Source organism: Boleophthalmus pectinirostris, unplaced genomic scaffold, assembly GCF_026225935.1.
Source record: "Boleophthalmus pectinirostris isolate CB_2022bp ecotype Guang Dong unplaced genomic scaffold, ASM2622593v1 HiC_scaffold_2, whole genome shotgun sequence".
NCBI classification, from domain to species: Eukaryota; Metazoa; Chordata; class Actinopteri; order Gobiiformes; family Gobiidae; genus Boleophthalmus; species Boleophthalmus pectinirostris.
This window is the reverse complement of record NW_026571152.1, coordinates 23,213,573-23,230,569: the sequence shown is the minus strand read 5'-3', so window position 1 is coordinate 23,230,569 and position 16,997 is coordinate 23,213,573. Positions and strand designations below refer to the sequence as shown.

General features: G+C 38.3%; 1 protein-coding gene across 1 annotated transcript in view; it reads left to right on the top strand.

The window, feature by feature from the left end:
* The first annotated feature begins 308 nt into the window (after window positions 1–308).
* Window positions 309–16,997, top strand: part of LOC110169359 (prickle-like protein 1) — a 26,813-nt gene continuing 10,124 nt past the window's right edge. The window contains exon 1 of the mRNA XM_020934889.2: window positions 309–496. The gene's annotated coding sequence lies outside the window, so the exon portion shown is untranslated. The remainder of the gene's footprint in view (window positions 497–16,997) is intronic.

Here is a 16,997-nt window from a genome sequence, read left to right as displayed (position 1 = left end):
AAATGTTCTTCATCCAAGATCCAGGACATGGGATTCTTAAAACATTGTGAATTTGTTATAGAGACCCAATTAACTTTGTGCTAACAGAGAGTAGGTGTGGACTTTTAATACGGTACTGATAGGTCTCCTGAATCCCTGAGCCCAGGCTGCCTGGTGGGGGCTGCGGGTCTGAGCCAATGGAGAGTGCGCGGCGCTAATGTCATTTCAGTGCGCCCTTCAAACAGGAGACCAGAGCGCACTGTGGACTGTAGCCGGAGACGTGGTGACAGTGGGGGAAGTCAGACCACGCTCTCTCTCCCTCTCTCAACACTCGCATCATTACCTGGGCTTCTCTGGGCTTGTCGCTTCACTTGAGCAGGACTTGGTTCAGTTATTCGGCTTGATATGTGCACAGTCTGCGGACTTCTCTTCTGCCAATGAAACGCAGCGAGATTCTCTTAAACTTCGGGAATATCGATTGTGGATATTTCGCACACTGCGGAGAAACACTTTGAAGGTCAGTACGTGTGTGCTTTTTTGCAAAAGTTGCTTGATATAAATCAGCGTTCTTTACTTCATGAGAGGAGTTGGGGGTTTGGATTTATAACAAATAACTGCAGTTTGTGAACCTTAATTGGCCGTTTAGTGCAAACAAACAGTGAATGCATCGGAGAGAGCCAAGTAAAACAAACACTCTAACGACTGTCTAATAGAGGTCAACTGCTATTTCTGTTTCAGACTGTGGATAAATGCCCTAAACTTTACCATTCTTATCTGCGCTTTTGCGCATTAGCCCGAAAGAGACACTATTCCCTTGTGCGTAAAGGCACAGAAACCTGATTTCCCTGACTCCAAAAAGTCTCCATCAGGGTAGCTCGTGTGTGTTTGTGTGTGTGCTAAGTGCCGGGTCTCTGGAGCCTCCAGATGTATGGACTCAGCTGTCGCCTGTCACTTTGGTGACAACTGGTCGGCGCTCCATGACCGCTGTCTGTCTTTCGCAGTGGGTCTCTATAGCTGTCAAGAATGCTGTTGAGTGAGGAGGAATGTGCTCGCTCATACACCACAGCCACATACTTGATACTTGCACAATAAATGCCTTTTAAAAATTATATTTCTGAGCTGGCGACATTTGAAATGTACGCATTTGCGTGAGTGCCCAAACTGAGTGCGCAAATACTTTCACGACTTCATCTGTAGACTTATGTTGACATGCACGCTGAGGTGACCTGCGTAGCCTATAGAGTTTAAAAGTAGCTTGAGCGAATCCATCTCTCCTTGTGGACCTCACAGAAGCTAAACATGCCATAAAGTGTTTCCTTTACTGCACAATGACACACCCTCGCGTCTCAAACATTTCCATTCTCAGCTGTGATTTAAAGAGCTAAACCTGCACGACACTGGGGAGCACATACTGTTATGTTAAACCAGAGCCATCTATCATAATATTTTGAAAGAGCTCTGAAAGTCTTGTGCGTAAAGGGGGCACGCTTGGCTCCACTGTCATATACTTGCATAGGCCTATAGACTTTCACATTAATTGGATGTGAATAATATGAAGATGAATTACTTTCTATTGGCTTCGACATTATTTGGCTACTTGCAGACGATATAGAGATGTTTCTGTCAGCACGAAACCACAAAAAGCCAAACGCGCAGCGCAAAGGTAACGGCGCCCTCCAGTGGCCACAATGAGAATTCTAGATTTCTACAATGAAGTAGGTTTCAATTCAAATTTACTCAGAAGCTGAAGAGTTACTTAGAAATTTAAGAGGTAATTAATAACAATGTTTTGATCCAGATTTTCTTTTAATATTGTGTATTTATCCCTATATTCAAATGCTGAAATTGCAGTGCTTCTCATGCAACTTGATTAAAGTAGTGGAATAAAGAATAAGCACAGAGCCTTGTTTGTTAGCCCATGTGTGAACCAAACAGGGGCAAGTCTTTAATGGTTCAGATGCGCATGAGAAGTGGCACAGTGCACAGAACTCAGGGCTGCTGCTGCTGTAAACTGTGGGAGGTTGGCAGGGGACTGGATGAAGTACAGCTTGTTTAATCATTGGTGGTCTGCTGCTCTGTGGTCTCTGGGCTTGGCACGGTGGACAGCGGCCTTCTTGGTCAGATTTAGGCCAGTTTTACTCTAGTCTGTGGTTGTACAGTGGAATAAGTGCGGAGGTAGAAGTGGGTAGTAATGACTTATATTTACTCTTACATGTACTTATATTTTTGAATAAATTAAAGGCCTACACACTGTACACAATGCAACTTTTCTGGCAGAGAGTCCACCACCTGCTTGTCTCTGAGGATTTATCACTTGAATCTTTTTTTAACATTCCACACTGTACTATGGCATTCAACTTTTCTATCTCCGTGGAGACAAGCAAGTGACTACACCAAGCCAAATTACAAGTCAGCTCTATAGAAAGGCGAACCTGCTGACAGTAACAATGAATGAAATTCATTTTTAGCAAGAAAATGACCTATAATTGAATAAATGCAAGATAAATACGTTAAATGCCTCACTGTGCAATTTTCCAGGAAATGCAAAAACATCTCCAAGTGTGAAATCCCCACCAGAAAAATTACAGCCACATTCTTTATTTATTTATTTTGAAACAACAATAGGATTCTGGCCACGCTCTAACCATGAAATAAACCTTTGCATTACTCTGTACTGCTGTAATTTCCCCCTAATGTTTTCTTGTTTTCCACATTGTTGTTTTCTTCCTTCACCACAATCACCATTATTCCCAGTAGTTCATTATTTTTTTCCAAACTATTTTTTTTTACGTCTTTGGGACAACAACTTTTTTTTCTTTTCTTACATCTTGTGTAGGCCTGTCATGATAATTACTGTATTGATTTACTGTTTCATATATGAAAGCTGGAATAATAAATGTTTTAGGGGTTATCATGTGTACTCTTTTTTTGAGCTACTGGAAAATGTTTGGTTATTTTTTGGGCTATACAATATGATTTAAACAGTCAAAGGTTGAATTAATACCTTCTGTGACTCAATACAGATGCAAACTATAAAGACTTAAATCTTGAATCTTCTCTTTTTTGTTTTGTGTTTTTGTGTTAGTGGCATAAATGAGTTTTAATATTATATGTTTTTGTTATATTTAGTTAAAGGTGCACTTTGTAACTTTTCTGGTGGAGGGTCTGTCAAATGCTTTTCTCCATGGTGATGTTATTGCTTTGTCTGAAATCAGACCAAGTTAGACCAGATCAGGTCTGTGAAGAGACAGTCCTGCTCACAGTTAAAATTCCTGTTTTTTTTTAGGTATTTTTGAGCTAAAAAACCACGTGTAATTGAATAAATATAAGATACAACAGTTTAATGTCATACTATGGAACATTATAGGCAGAGCAATGACCTATCCATAGAAACGAACAGGTGACAGACCCCCAACTAAAAAGTTACATAGTGCAACTTGAAGCAGTATATCACACTTCAAAATTTGTTATCATGACAGGCCTAATTATTAATATTATTCTACACACATCAGCCTGGACAAGAGCTTGTAGATCTAGAATGGGATTTGCCCTCAGCAGCAGCAGAAGCAGCAGGGGCAGCAGGGGCACACATTGGATCCACATGCTAAACATTAATGTAAAGTGATTAGAGGTAGTTAGTGATTTAGCGCTTCCAGGCACAGCGCTGTTTATTAGCAGTTACAGGATGGAGTTGTAGAGGAAGACATGGGTTTGGCTGGATGACTGCAGCTCTGTGCCTGAACCACACTGTATAATTGTGGGAGAAGCCCTCAGACCACCGCGATGATGAAAGACAGGCTTGGCACACATGTTTCATTATGGGTGCCCTGTACAGACATGATGCTGGCTGCCTATAAACTACGCACATCACCACAGCTTTTTATAGAGGCTCTGTTTGAGATAAGGAGGGCAAAGATGTCAGCAGTCTGTGGAGAATTCAATGATCTTATCTAGTTGAGGGTTACAAGATTAATAGCAATCTAATCAAAGTTGCAATTAGAATACTCTAAAGCAGAGGTGGTTAGAGAAGCCTGAGTTTTTTTCTGACGTAAGATTACTGTTACACTGTAAAACTTATTACTCAAATACTAGTAAATGTATTGTGCCTGAAAACCACTCCCACAAAGTACAATTTCTTTAAAAAGTTACTGTTACTGTGTGGTGTTAATGCTTATGGATGTTTAAATTGTAGACTGTTATTGAAATTTTGATTGTAAAAAATGTATCATAGTACTTACAATACTTGCATATCTTGTGAGGCCATGAAGCTGTAGTTTTCAAGTTAACAGCTACCTTTTACCTTTAGTTCAGAAGAGATTGGCAGTTCCAAGTCTGAAATTGGTCTGATTCTACTGAAAGTGTATGGAGTTTAAAAACACAGAGGAGCCCTTCCTGTATCACTACATGACATCACAAGCTAGAACACAGTGACCTCTGTTTAAGAGAAGAACTCAGCTTAAATATTCAAGGTTTGTGAGTTAAACGTGTGTGAATGAAACAAAACACAACTCCATGTTATGTTTTTGATGATCATTATAACACAGATCAGAAAATAGTGTCATATGGGCCCTTTAATAATGTAATAAATACTACATTTGTGAAAATGGAGGGCTGTACGTTCTCTGGTGCTATCCCTCACAGTCTCACAGAACTGATATAGCAAAAGAAAACATTTTACTCTGAGATAGTCATTTAAAGACCTTCCAGATTTCCCCACTGCACAACAGGGGCTTGGCTCTGAGCTTTCCGGACCCCTGGCTGTAAGTGCGCTATGCTCACACGCATCTTCCTGTGCTCTTGTTCTGCTGTTGACATTGTGAGGTGGAGATGCAGTGGAAGAGGTCAGTCTAGAGATGGCTTTGCTGAAACAGATCTTTTGATTGGTTGGCGGGTCATCAGGCAGATCATGAGTTTCCCTAAAAGATGCATGCGGTGAGTTGATCAATGTTGTTATCCCTTGTAATATTCGGTGTAGCCACTGTAGGACTGCACAGTTTGAAAATAATAATAATTTTGATTAGATATGTTGTCAAATTTTAAAAAGTAGCATTCTGTTTAGGGTATTTAAATAACTCCAAAACAGAGAGAAGTCTTAAATATGAATTGATAAACTAATATAAGAATGACAAGCCAGTTAGAACATGTTTATGTTCATGTCTAAAAAAGATATCCAATTAATTACAGCCTTTTCCATTTGACAATTTGAAGTGTGCTATATTGTGCAGCTCTAGCTCAGAGTGTATTATTTGTATTGATCCAAACTTTGGATAAGAGAAAGAGTTGTACCAGAAAGGGCATAAAATCTCTGCCAGTATGCAAATAATAAATAGGCAGTACAGTTTATTTATGGTTTATTAAGGCTTGGTAACTATTTCATTAAGGGGTAAAAGTTAGGAGTTGGGGTTTTAGAGAATTAATCAAGTATTTAATACGCCACCATGGCTGGTTAGGGTTAGGCTTCTTAATCTTTCAGATTTTAGTTGACTTGGGACTGTATTGGACTGCAGATGTGTATCTGTTTGTACGTTTATTGCCATTTTTTTTTTTTTTTTTCTTTTAATTGTTTTTGTCTTTTGTGATTCTCGTATAGCTTTAAGTTGAATTCAAATGATATATACGTTTTACGTGTGGTTTCTTTTATACAGCCCCCTATGAGTAGTAAAGTGTCCTTCTCACATCCTGTACAAGGTTATAGAACAATGCTTTCTTCTGTTTCAAATCACACACAATGCTAGGACATGTTTTCTATGAATCACACGAGATTAAAAGGTGACAATTACATGAGCTAAGACTGTGAGGTATGTGTAGAATAACATAGCATGGACCAACACCTGGGTCAGTACTGACAAAGTGAATGAAGTCTATATATTGTTGTGAATGAACCACAGCTATTTGAGTCAGGTCAGTTCAGAGCGCACTTCTGTTTACTGTCTTCACACAGTCCTCCCTTCAGGGCTGGGCTGCATAAGAAAACATCACATCAGCTCACCAGATGTGCAAATGTCTTAAGCTACAGTCAGTCATGGTTAAGTCTAGTGAATTAAAGTGTGTTCTAGATAAAGGCTTTGGTTGGCTTTTGGGACAGTATTTCTGATCTATGCTATAATGTTGTTTCCTCATCAAATGCATGCACCTGGATTTTGTTTTGTTTCATTCACACATGTTTAACAAACAACCCTGCATATTTAGGCTGTGTTCTTCTCTCAAGCAGAAATCACTCTGTTCCACCTTGTGATGTCATGTGGCAATACAGTAAGTTCTGCACTGTGATTTTAAACTCCATACACTTTTATTAGATGGATAGTGGTTTTAGATTATTTTAGCCCTGGAATTGCCAATATCTACTAAACAAAACTATCATTACATGACATCACAAGGTGGAACAGATCATTTTGAGCTTTGGAAATGTAGACAGACTAATAATTAAGGGTTACTCAAACATGTGTGAATGAAACAAAACACAACTCCAGGTATCATTTTGATGAGATAACAATATTATAACATGGCTTAAAGCTCACAAGAGTACATTTTGTGTAATATAGGACCTGTAAGTTTAGAGTGAGATTCTTGTAGAGCTGGTTCAGTCATTTTTAAGAGCTGATGCTTAGACATTTTTAATGGAGCCACTCCCCTGTCAGTAAAAGGATGTGATTTGGAGGAGAAACTTTGGAGACATTTGACTGCTTTATAAGTTAAATGACAAAGTATGTATTGTTTATGTACAGGAAGTTAATATTGAAAACCAATTTGGAAAAAAAAAAAAGGAAATGTTACTATTTATTTCAGATAATTAGTTACAGATTTTTTCATATACTAAAATAAAATTGTCATCAAAATCAATGTCAGACTTGTTACATCATCAGTAGACTAAGAAGAGGCAACTAGTAAGTTATATGGAGTCATTCAGTACTGTTTGAAAAAAAAAAAGAAAACTTAATTGAATTATCTTACTAGTTAACTTGTTTATTTGGATCACTGATGTACAAAGTAATATACCTGTCAACTATATTGATTTATAGATGTTTTATGGACAGTCTGGGTCTTATCTTTCTGTCACATGTTAGTTACGCCCCAGCAACAGAACCAGGCTGAAAATATCACAGTTAGTGGCCTCAGTTTAGACAGCTCCAAATATAACTGTGTCTGGCTGGCAATACTCCACCTATTACGTCTGCGGAGTACAGTAGCAGAGAACACTAAGTGAATGTACAACAGCTATTAGCATTACTGAATAGTGAAGTAACATTATACCTAATGTAGATACTAATTGTACTGCTTAAGCCACAGTGACATTTTCTGTCTTATATTTACTTATATGATTTTATGGTTCAAAAGGTGTACAAGTAAGCTTCAGATTAACAAAATTACCTTATTACTCCTTTATGGCATGTGTAAATGCATTTGGGATTTCAATTGGATAGTGAGGGGTTACTTGTTCCATTTTAAGTGCACATTATGTAATAAACGCATGCTATATTTCACACACACGCACGCACACACACACATACACACACAATACTAGTATCAAATATCGGTGCAAATACAGAAGAACGTTGATATCAGTACAAAGATATCAGTTCAATCAATATCCTGTCACAACTGATGTAATAAAACTCTTTACTGGCTAATGTTTGCCCAGAACGCCTCACAGTGTTGAAAATTAAATTTTTTAGTACTTTGGAGAATAACTACATACTAAGTACATAACTAAATACACACATTACACATTTTAATCAGTTTTATAAGTTGTCCGTTTTGTTATTTATTTGTTTTTTATGAAAATAAATGCTATTTTCTTCTGCATCAATACAGTCTCAGAACTGAAAAAGCTGTCACGTGCATCCTTACTTTGAAATCTTGAGGCAATATGTAAGTGGTTGTGTAAAAGTACTTTGAAACAAGGCTTGATTACAGAGACTTTCCCATGAAGTGAGACAGGTTTTGACCGGTCCAAGTGCAGTCTCATGATGGCTCCTGTACATTTGAATGTGAATCACATGAGGAGATGAAGGGGTCATCCAGAGTCACATCCCAGCTTCATGGAGATGGCTTCTTCTGCTTTTACAGCCTGCTAAATGACTTAAATTGTGTCCTATTAAGTTGAACTGTGGAGAGGCATGGCCGCTCCCCAGCATCAGTACAGTGTGTGTTTAATTAGATAGTAACAGTGTAACAGCACTGGAATGTTAATCATTAGTGGGATCCTGACTGCGCAGCTCTTAATCGTTTCAGAATATCATTGTTTTCTTTTGAAGTTGTAGAAAGCGCTTCCATGTGTACAAATTCACCGCCATCTCTCTACACATTTTAAGGTGGTCTTTTAGTGCGTTTTGTTAAGGCGGTCTCATTCATGTGTGGGTTTGGCCCGGAGCAGGGAAACACTCAGGAAATATGAAATGTTGAACGTGGACTTGAAGGAGATGGGGGGAAAATGTCCACATGTGTTTGAAGTTTAAGAGTTGTATGGGAGTGTTTGAAAGTGTGAGCTCACGAGAACTCACTCAAGTGCCAAATATGAACACGGACAGTTTTGTTCACCTGACAGCTGTTCTGTTTCATTAGAAAGGAAAACAGGAAAATACCAATAGAAAGTGTCACTGGTGTGTTAATTAAATATACAGTACTGAGAGATATTTTAGGTTAAAAATTATTACAACTGTAGTTTGATGGTGGAGGGTCTTTGCATTGTTATTTCTTTGCCTAGAAAGTTCCATAACATGACATTAAACTTATCAGTTACCATGGAGAGACAAACCCAGGTTACAGTAAATTTTTTGAGCAATAAAATTAAATAAGTGCAAGATAGAAGAGTTTAATGCCATACTGTTAAGCATTCTTGGAAAGGCAAAGAGGAGGTATCGAACCCTCCACCAGAAGTGCACCTTTAAATAAAGTCCATTCAGTCCATCCTATGCCCCAATATGGTCTTTTGCCCTGAAATATAACCCAATATTTTAATATAAAAATCATATATAGTCTTCCATTTTGATCTTGTAGTATTTTTTCATGGTCATTTAGATATACCATCCTCACACCTGCTTACAACTTTTGCATATGACTGTATATTCGTATTATGTGTTTATCCATGGAGTCCACACCAGACAAGATTTACTTATTAAAGATTTATTTATTTTGCAGCCCTATTGTCAGTGCAAGTGTGTACTATAGACGTGTCCCATTCATCCTGATCACCTCTCTGCACAGACAGACACAGGCTTTTGTTGAGTTATAGTCTCCACAAATAAAGGGGCTTCCTGCCTTTAACTGCCCCAGGAGCCCTGTCGCTACACTCACTATTGTCCCCAATGAGCTCCGGCCTTAACAACTAGGTGAGAGAGTGTCAGGGGAAGGTAAAATATGGCCCATGTCAATCATACTTGTCTGTTAGGTTTGAAAAAGTAATTCGACAACAGCGTGCTAATGAACAGTGTAGACAATATGAAAGGTCACAGAGGCTGCCAGTTTGTTTCTTCTCTACAGTGAGGTCCACTTATGACGTCAAGGAGGAGTCAGTATTTCCAGCTATTAACCCAAGGCCAAAATCATGACCTTGAGAAGAAAAAAAACATTCATTCTTCTTCAAACATCAACATTCAACATGATACTTAAATCTCTATAATCTCTATAGAAAGTTCTACAATATGATAAATGGAATACATACCTGGCCTGCAGGCCATCTCATTCAGTGTTTTTTTTTTTTTTTTTTTTTTTACTACTTTTTACATTTTGTATAGATACAGAAGACATCAAATATATGAAATAAGATATATGGTATTATGTAGCAAAGGGAAAAAAATAAAATAAAAAATGTGTATCGAAATCCTCAAAGTAGCCCTTTATGCTTTGTCCAAAAATAAATTGAAAAAACTGAAAGAAATGGCCTGTCCATACTTTTGACTAGTACTGTATATTTTCTCAAGTCATATATCGTCATAGTTTGTAGTGTCATTTCTGAAATCTGCAATTCAATACTTTAAGACACCCATAATGAACAAATGCTGTATGTATATGTTTAATATCATACCATGGAACATTCCAGGTAAAGTAATAACATCTCCATGGAAACAAGTAGGTAGTGGACCCTCAACCAGAAAAGTTGCACAGTGCACCTTTAAGTCACTTATATTATTATGTTCCTGGATGTCTGAAATTTTGCATCAGTTGCTTCATATGTGATGTATTTGCTTGTGATTGCTGTAGTAAATGTAGTCGTTTAATTTGCTGTGAAGTAGCATAATTGAGTAAAGCTGGTGTGGCCCTCAGCTGCCTGTAACGTGTCAGGGTGAACAGTAAAATGGGGTTACGTGGGGGTTACGGGCCTAACAAGCACACAGTCTGACCTGGGTTTGTCAGCGCCAATCTCACTAAGTCAATATCACTGCACTGCCTGCCCCACCAGTTGACCTTTCCCCCCCTCTTTCAAGGCGTAAAAGGGATTGTTGTTACAGTAGAGTGATAGAGTTTTATTGGCCTTTATAACTGGGGCTTTTGTTGAGCCTGTGTCGTGCTAATACCCGTTGGCAAGTCATTTAAAAACCTGGAGAATGCCTATGTTTTATAAGGCAGCCTCAGACCAATAGGAGCTGTCCGTAACAATGGTCATCAACATTAAGTTAGAGACTGACCTTCCTTTTGCCCTTTTGGGAACTTGGTTTACAGCATTTCCTGAAACTAAAAGATTTAACTAAGCAAGAGGGGCATTTACATTTACTTGAGAAATTTATTGAGTTAAATGTATTCCAACTAGGCTGGGCGATTTGACACAAAAACATTATTGAGTTTTTCTTTCCTCATCATGTTCTAATTTTTTTGTTTTATTTTATTATGTCTTGTCAAAAATAAATAAAATGACTTTCAGTATTGATTGCCTAAACATGAACAAGACAGACCACTTAAAATTATATGTTTCTCCTTGTGTCTTCTTAAAATCGCACACTTACACACTGACAGAGGATTGGCTTTGGACCTGTAAATTTAAAAAGACCTAAGCTGATCATCGAGATTTAGAAATGGTTGAATCTCAATTAAAATTTGATCAAATGTACAGCCCCAGTCAATTTATTTCTACTAATGTGTAATGTAATGCCCTTTTAAGAGTAATGACACACTCACATGAATACAATTTTGCATATGTTTATTTGTATGTAAAAATAGATATTGGGCCTATACTTGTGTATATAATAACCTTAATGTACTTTAGATTAATTTCCCTCTCACTGACTTTCAAATCTAGGATCTCTGACATCCCCTTAAATAAAACATAAATCTTTTGTTCAAACAACTGCACAACTTTTCTCAGCAAATACATGTCATACCTAAATGTACTGCTAGCAGCTTTTATTTTGAAATTACATAGTCCAGATTTCTTCTTTTGTGCAATTTTATTTTGGAGCAACAGTTGAGTTTGGGTCTCCACTGTCCACTTCTGACAGTCATGTTAATTGCATACTGTAATGTTTTAGTGAAGATTCTTTCTTTTACAGGAGCGCTGTCATAAGACGTGTTTGAGCCAGGGGAAGAATGTGAGTTTATCGCGGGGCGAGGCTTATTTGGGCTCTAATGGTTTGTGTCCTGTCATTGTTGGGGCATGCTGCCGCTGATAGGACTCAGAGAGGCTTTTACTGTGGAGAAGGTGCAGACCAGGTGTGAGGTGCTGTTTCAGGTCGTTGGGGCATATGACACAGGAATGAGCCATAAAGCCCCTGGGACATGGAATTATGGGTCATCAGTTGCCCCCCTCCAAAGGGCAAAGGTCAGGGATGCTCAACATGTTCCGCTTTATATTGGAGAAAGGTCCAAGGTGAACCTTGAACTGGGCTTGTGGCTAATGTTAACTTTAGCTATCTTACAGTGTCAGGTTCACATGTAGAATGTCATTAAGTGATCAACATGTTAACAACAGTTCATTGTCAGAGACTGCTGAATCTTCACAAACTGTCCTCACGTGAACCTCATCAAAAACTGTACTGCAGGAAATGAGAACAGATGATCAGCGTTAGTGCATTTGTTATCCTAGTGCGTGTGATGGTCAGTGCCTGCAGGCTCAAATTGTCCTAACATGAGTCATAAGTCTTCCCACACATATTCTCTGCCTAATCTGCGTGTTTTATAGAAAATATTGAACCAAGGTGTAAACCTGATTTTCCTTTCTTTATTGTGCAGACCTGTGCTAATGTTAGGGGTCTTGAATAGTAGCTAAACTTTTGTCCACATTAGAGTACAGTCTTACCCTTGCATTTGATGAATGCCCCCTCCCAGAGGCAGGATGCTGAGTGGGCCCTCCCCTCTAAGACTTGCTAATGGAGCAGGCTGCTGACTCTTTAGGGAGCCACACAAAAGCCTGCTTTTGCTGTGAAAGAGCGTCTCCCAGTCCCTGGACTTGGCTGCCACAATGGCTTTGTCCTGTTCGTATAGACCTGCTGTATAGACCTACAGTATAGTCTGTACCACTCCCACCATCTTAGTGACTCTGATTCATATGAGGGAAAAGTGACAGTGACCATCATCTGCCCACGCTCAGCACTTTTAGCACATGAGGCTCAGGAGGTGTGATTATGTAGAGATGGTGCAAGTGCTGACAGGGATCACAACTGTCCATCAACTGTCACTACACTTACACTTACATGCCCTGTCCTATTTCGGCACTATTTAATATGCATCATTTAGATATATTCTAAAAAGTTTTTCATGTTAAAAACATAAAGCACTCAATATCAGTTACTAATGAGTAGTCATTATATATTGTATATGCTTATATAGACCAAATATTTTTAACCAACAAATAAGTAAATAATATATTAGCATGCACACAGCCTAACTATTCATAAAAACCATACATCTACCTTGCCCTGTTAACACTGCTTTGTGGAGAAAGTTACACTTTGAGATAATAGGTGAACAGCAGCAGGAGGATGCTGAGGTGTCAGTGTCCAGAGTTTGACCTGAGTCTGCACACTGGGACTTTATAGAGGTAACAGGAAGGACTGCACCTCCTCACATTCCTCAAGAGGTGAAGGAGAGGCAGAGGTCAACAGCATCCTGCCTAAGGACTCACCATTTGGGTTTCATTGTTCATAAACTACATTGTTAATATGCTACTTGTTCCATAGTAAAGTCTAAATGAGCTTCTTGTGATCCAAAGAAATGGTTCTCAGGATTTACACACCAAGGCAGAAAGTCGTTGGTCGTTTGGTTATAGTATTACAATGAACTGAGCCAAAGTTAACCCTGATCCCAACCAAAGGCTTAAATCAGCTCTGTGATGAACCAAACTCATGAATGTAAGATTTCTATGTACCAAAACTGGGTTAAGTGTTGGGCTGAACTATTTGGTAAAAATATCTAATTGCTATTCTTCTGATTAGATTTGCAATTTATATTTTAATAGTAGAATTCTGTACCAAGTTTATACTTAAAACATGTCCAGGGGAATTTAAAAAACTGAAATATGAACTGACAAACAGGTTTGTACAGATCTAAACTACAGGATTATCCATTTTTATGTGCAATAAATGCACAATATTTTATTGTTTGTTGCTGAAAGTAATGTTAAATAATTGCAGTTTTTGTCATTTGCTAATTGTGGTCATTCAAATTACAATTCTAATTTGATTGGGATTAATCACTGGTTGTTTTAGAAACCTTTTATGACGTTTCATTCATTTTGTCTTTTGCATTATGTTACAGTGCATACATTTACCAGACCTGACAATGTTACAAATGATGTTGGACATATTAAAGCTGTGTTTGGATTAGGTAAAGCCTATAATACATGGTTGAGGTGCTTTGTAAATGACACAAGGCATGCTATAACTCATGCCTAATTTTTGCTGGCACATTCAGTGAGAAATGGTCGAATGAAAAAGCCAGGACTGTAATAATAAGCTGATTTGTGCTGCGTTAAATAGAGTATCTTTTCCACTGTATTCCAATGTAGTTAGTGAAGAAATATCCCAGTGTAAACCCACAAGACACAAACCACTGACTTAACCAAAGCTGTACCGCTGACTGCAGTAAATTATGAGTAATAGATGTAGGCCTGCCTGAATGACTTTAAAACACAGATCCTGTTAAGTCAACTCTCTGCTGGAGGTTCTCATTGGGAACCATGTGCTAAAATTCGGGGAGACGCCTCAGTTTGCAGGACTATGAAGTGATTGGCTGTGCAGTTGTAAAGGGGCAGGCTCTTGGATGTATGGGTAAGGAGGAGTGGGAGGCTGGAGTGACCATCTGGTTGAGCTACTTCATACATACATTCAAACTTACACTAGCCCTCAACACAGAGACTTCTTAAGTTTGTGGGAAGCTTTGATATGGATGCAGCTAGTATACAGCTTGTACAGATAGTGAAATTCTGGACATAGATTGGTAAAGATCGTACACTGCCATGGAGGAAAAAAATTGGATATACTGGCTTTAAGATTGGCAATTAAGGTAAGATGGAGTTTTGTTTCTACAGCTGAAATTATTAGTTGTCATTGATAAATATGCTAAATATTTTTGACTTGACAGAACAAATGTGTTGTATCTTAATGATAACCTCTCTAGTGAAAATGCCACTCCCATTTGGCTTTTGAAAAAAAACTTAATAGACCAGCTGTTAACTTCTTATCATTGCCAAGTCAACAAAAACAGACTTTTACCTTCACTGTTGCATTTATTTAAGTGTATCACAGGCTAGTATTACTGTAAGGATTTAAATATCTCAGCAAAAGTCTTTCTGAGCTACTACTGGGTGATATGGTAAAAGAAAAAACCTTGCTATGATCAGATGTGATTTTCAGTTCAATTTTATTTAGTTTTTCTCAAAAATAAAACAAAAAATACTTTAACATATAACCATATATATAAGTGCTCCAGAAGACAGAGGAATGGACTTCTCGATTCAAAGTACTATCACTGGATTTTTAACGATAACCAAATTTCGATCTCGATTCAGATTCGATTAACTGGCCAGCCCCTGCCCCCTGAACCCAAGTTTTGTTTTCCTCCAGCAGCAGAGTCCAGACTGTGTTGCTGAGTTAGTGTGAGCCAAGTTAAACATGTCAGTCCGGTCGAGGCTGACAGAGGACTAGTGTAGGGCTCTGTATATGTCCACTTCCCTCTGGAACACAGACAGTAATTGAGCTCACGGCTGCTTGCTTTCCCCTGCGCGCTCCCAAGGCCTGTTAATCCAAGGCTCTAATGACTCACTTCATGGGAAAGTTTAGCAAGAGAGTTTAAAAGCTGTGTGTTTTACTTACTTAGGACATGTAAAGCTTTACTGAAAAAACAAATACACAAAGTTATTTCTTATAATTTAGCAGAATAGCTAGGTTTCTCATGACACCATAACAAAAATCTAAAATGCTGGTGGCTAGTTCCAGTGTCTAGTCACTAATAACAATTTTTGGTATTTTAAGTCAACAAAATACAATGGTGTCAATAAGGAAACTGGCTCATTCTCCATCTGGGAGCATGATATCATTAGAAACCACCAATAATTGTGGGTAGCCATAAAGTAATAGTAGTAATATTGGTGGAAGTTAAGTGCAAAACATACTGTTGCATCTGTTTTTCTTTCGAAATATGCATTGAAATACATGCAAAAACTAGATGTCAGCATTAATTCACTTTCATTTAGAATTAGTGGAACCAAAATAGCGCTACTCTTGTTCAAAGCAAAGTTAATTCGTTGTTTTGAAATGACTAAATCGCTCAATCACCTAGCATACACAACATATGCACTAGTCAAACCGGCCTCATTAACATCTTCATACATGCTTCACTGTGCTCCCCCTCCCCCTCACACACACCTATAGCCCTCACTGGGGTAGATCAGTCAGATGCAAGGCTTACTCCCCAAGCCATGTTAACAAGTGTTCTATACAAAGGGACCATGGGCTGTTAAAGATTCAGGACTACAGGGGTCTTGGTATAGTGTGGGAGGAGGGCAAGGCCAGTAGGGGACAAGCCAAGGGGCCTCCAAAATAACCTTACAAACTATACTAGCCTTGTTAGAGGAAAACTGTAAAAAGTTGTGGGACCGAATGTTCAATGGTTCCTGCAACTTAAAAGGGGGTCAAATGGGAAAGTTGAAATTAAAAGCGAGGCGACTTAATACAAGAGGTCATTGAGTAGGCTGCTTTGTGACTCAACCTAGCATGACCAAATCTTTGGCAGGAATCATGAAAAAGTCTTCTTGCTCCTGACTAGACCTGTCTATAGTTAGCCATCTCCCATGTGAAACCCACTCTCAAACAAGGCCACATTTTTGCAGGTTATTTTGGTCTCATTTGCAAGTCAATAGAAGTGAACAGAACAAGATAGTGTCTGATTCCTCGCCTCTGCTTTGAGAGGCCACAGCGGAGATTATCTTGGCTAGAGAGCTTTAATGTATGTCGAGATAACACTAGACATCCTAACGTGTAAGGCAAGATAAATGGTGCAGGCTTTCACAAAAGGATCATTTTCAGCAACAGTAATGGGCCATATTATGAGCCCATACTTGTAGTAACAAAAATGACACCATGAAATAATAAAATAACAATGGTAAAGTTATAAATGAACATTGAAAACTGCAGTATTCCAGGGTCTACTCACTAACACAAATTAAGTTTAATTAAGCTCAACATTTGTCCATTTTTAGTTTTAATATTTCTTATATAAAAATACAGTAATCATTCAAAGAAAACTCTCTTTCTGGCAATATAACATCATCACATTCTAAAACCTGAAAACCACCATTAAAGCTTTACATCTCATTATAAAGAGTGTACTAATCTTCTTTTTGTGGGTGTTGCTCTCATAATTTTGGAAAGAAATCTGTGTCTAATAATGTATTTGATGCTAAACTATCTTAAAATGCCTGTATGTCTTATGCACTGACTACAAGATGAAGCTATAGTTTACAAGGCCTCCCAGGTTTGACCACATAGGCTTCAGTGTAAATATGTACATTACTTCTTTAAATACGCACAGGGCTGCACGCTCCCGGGGCAGTCGGCACATATATCATGGACAGAGAGAGAGAGAGAGCA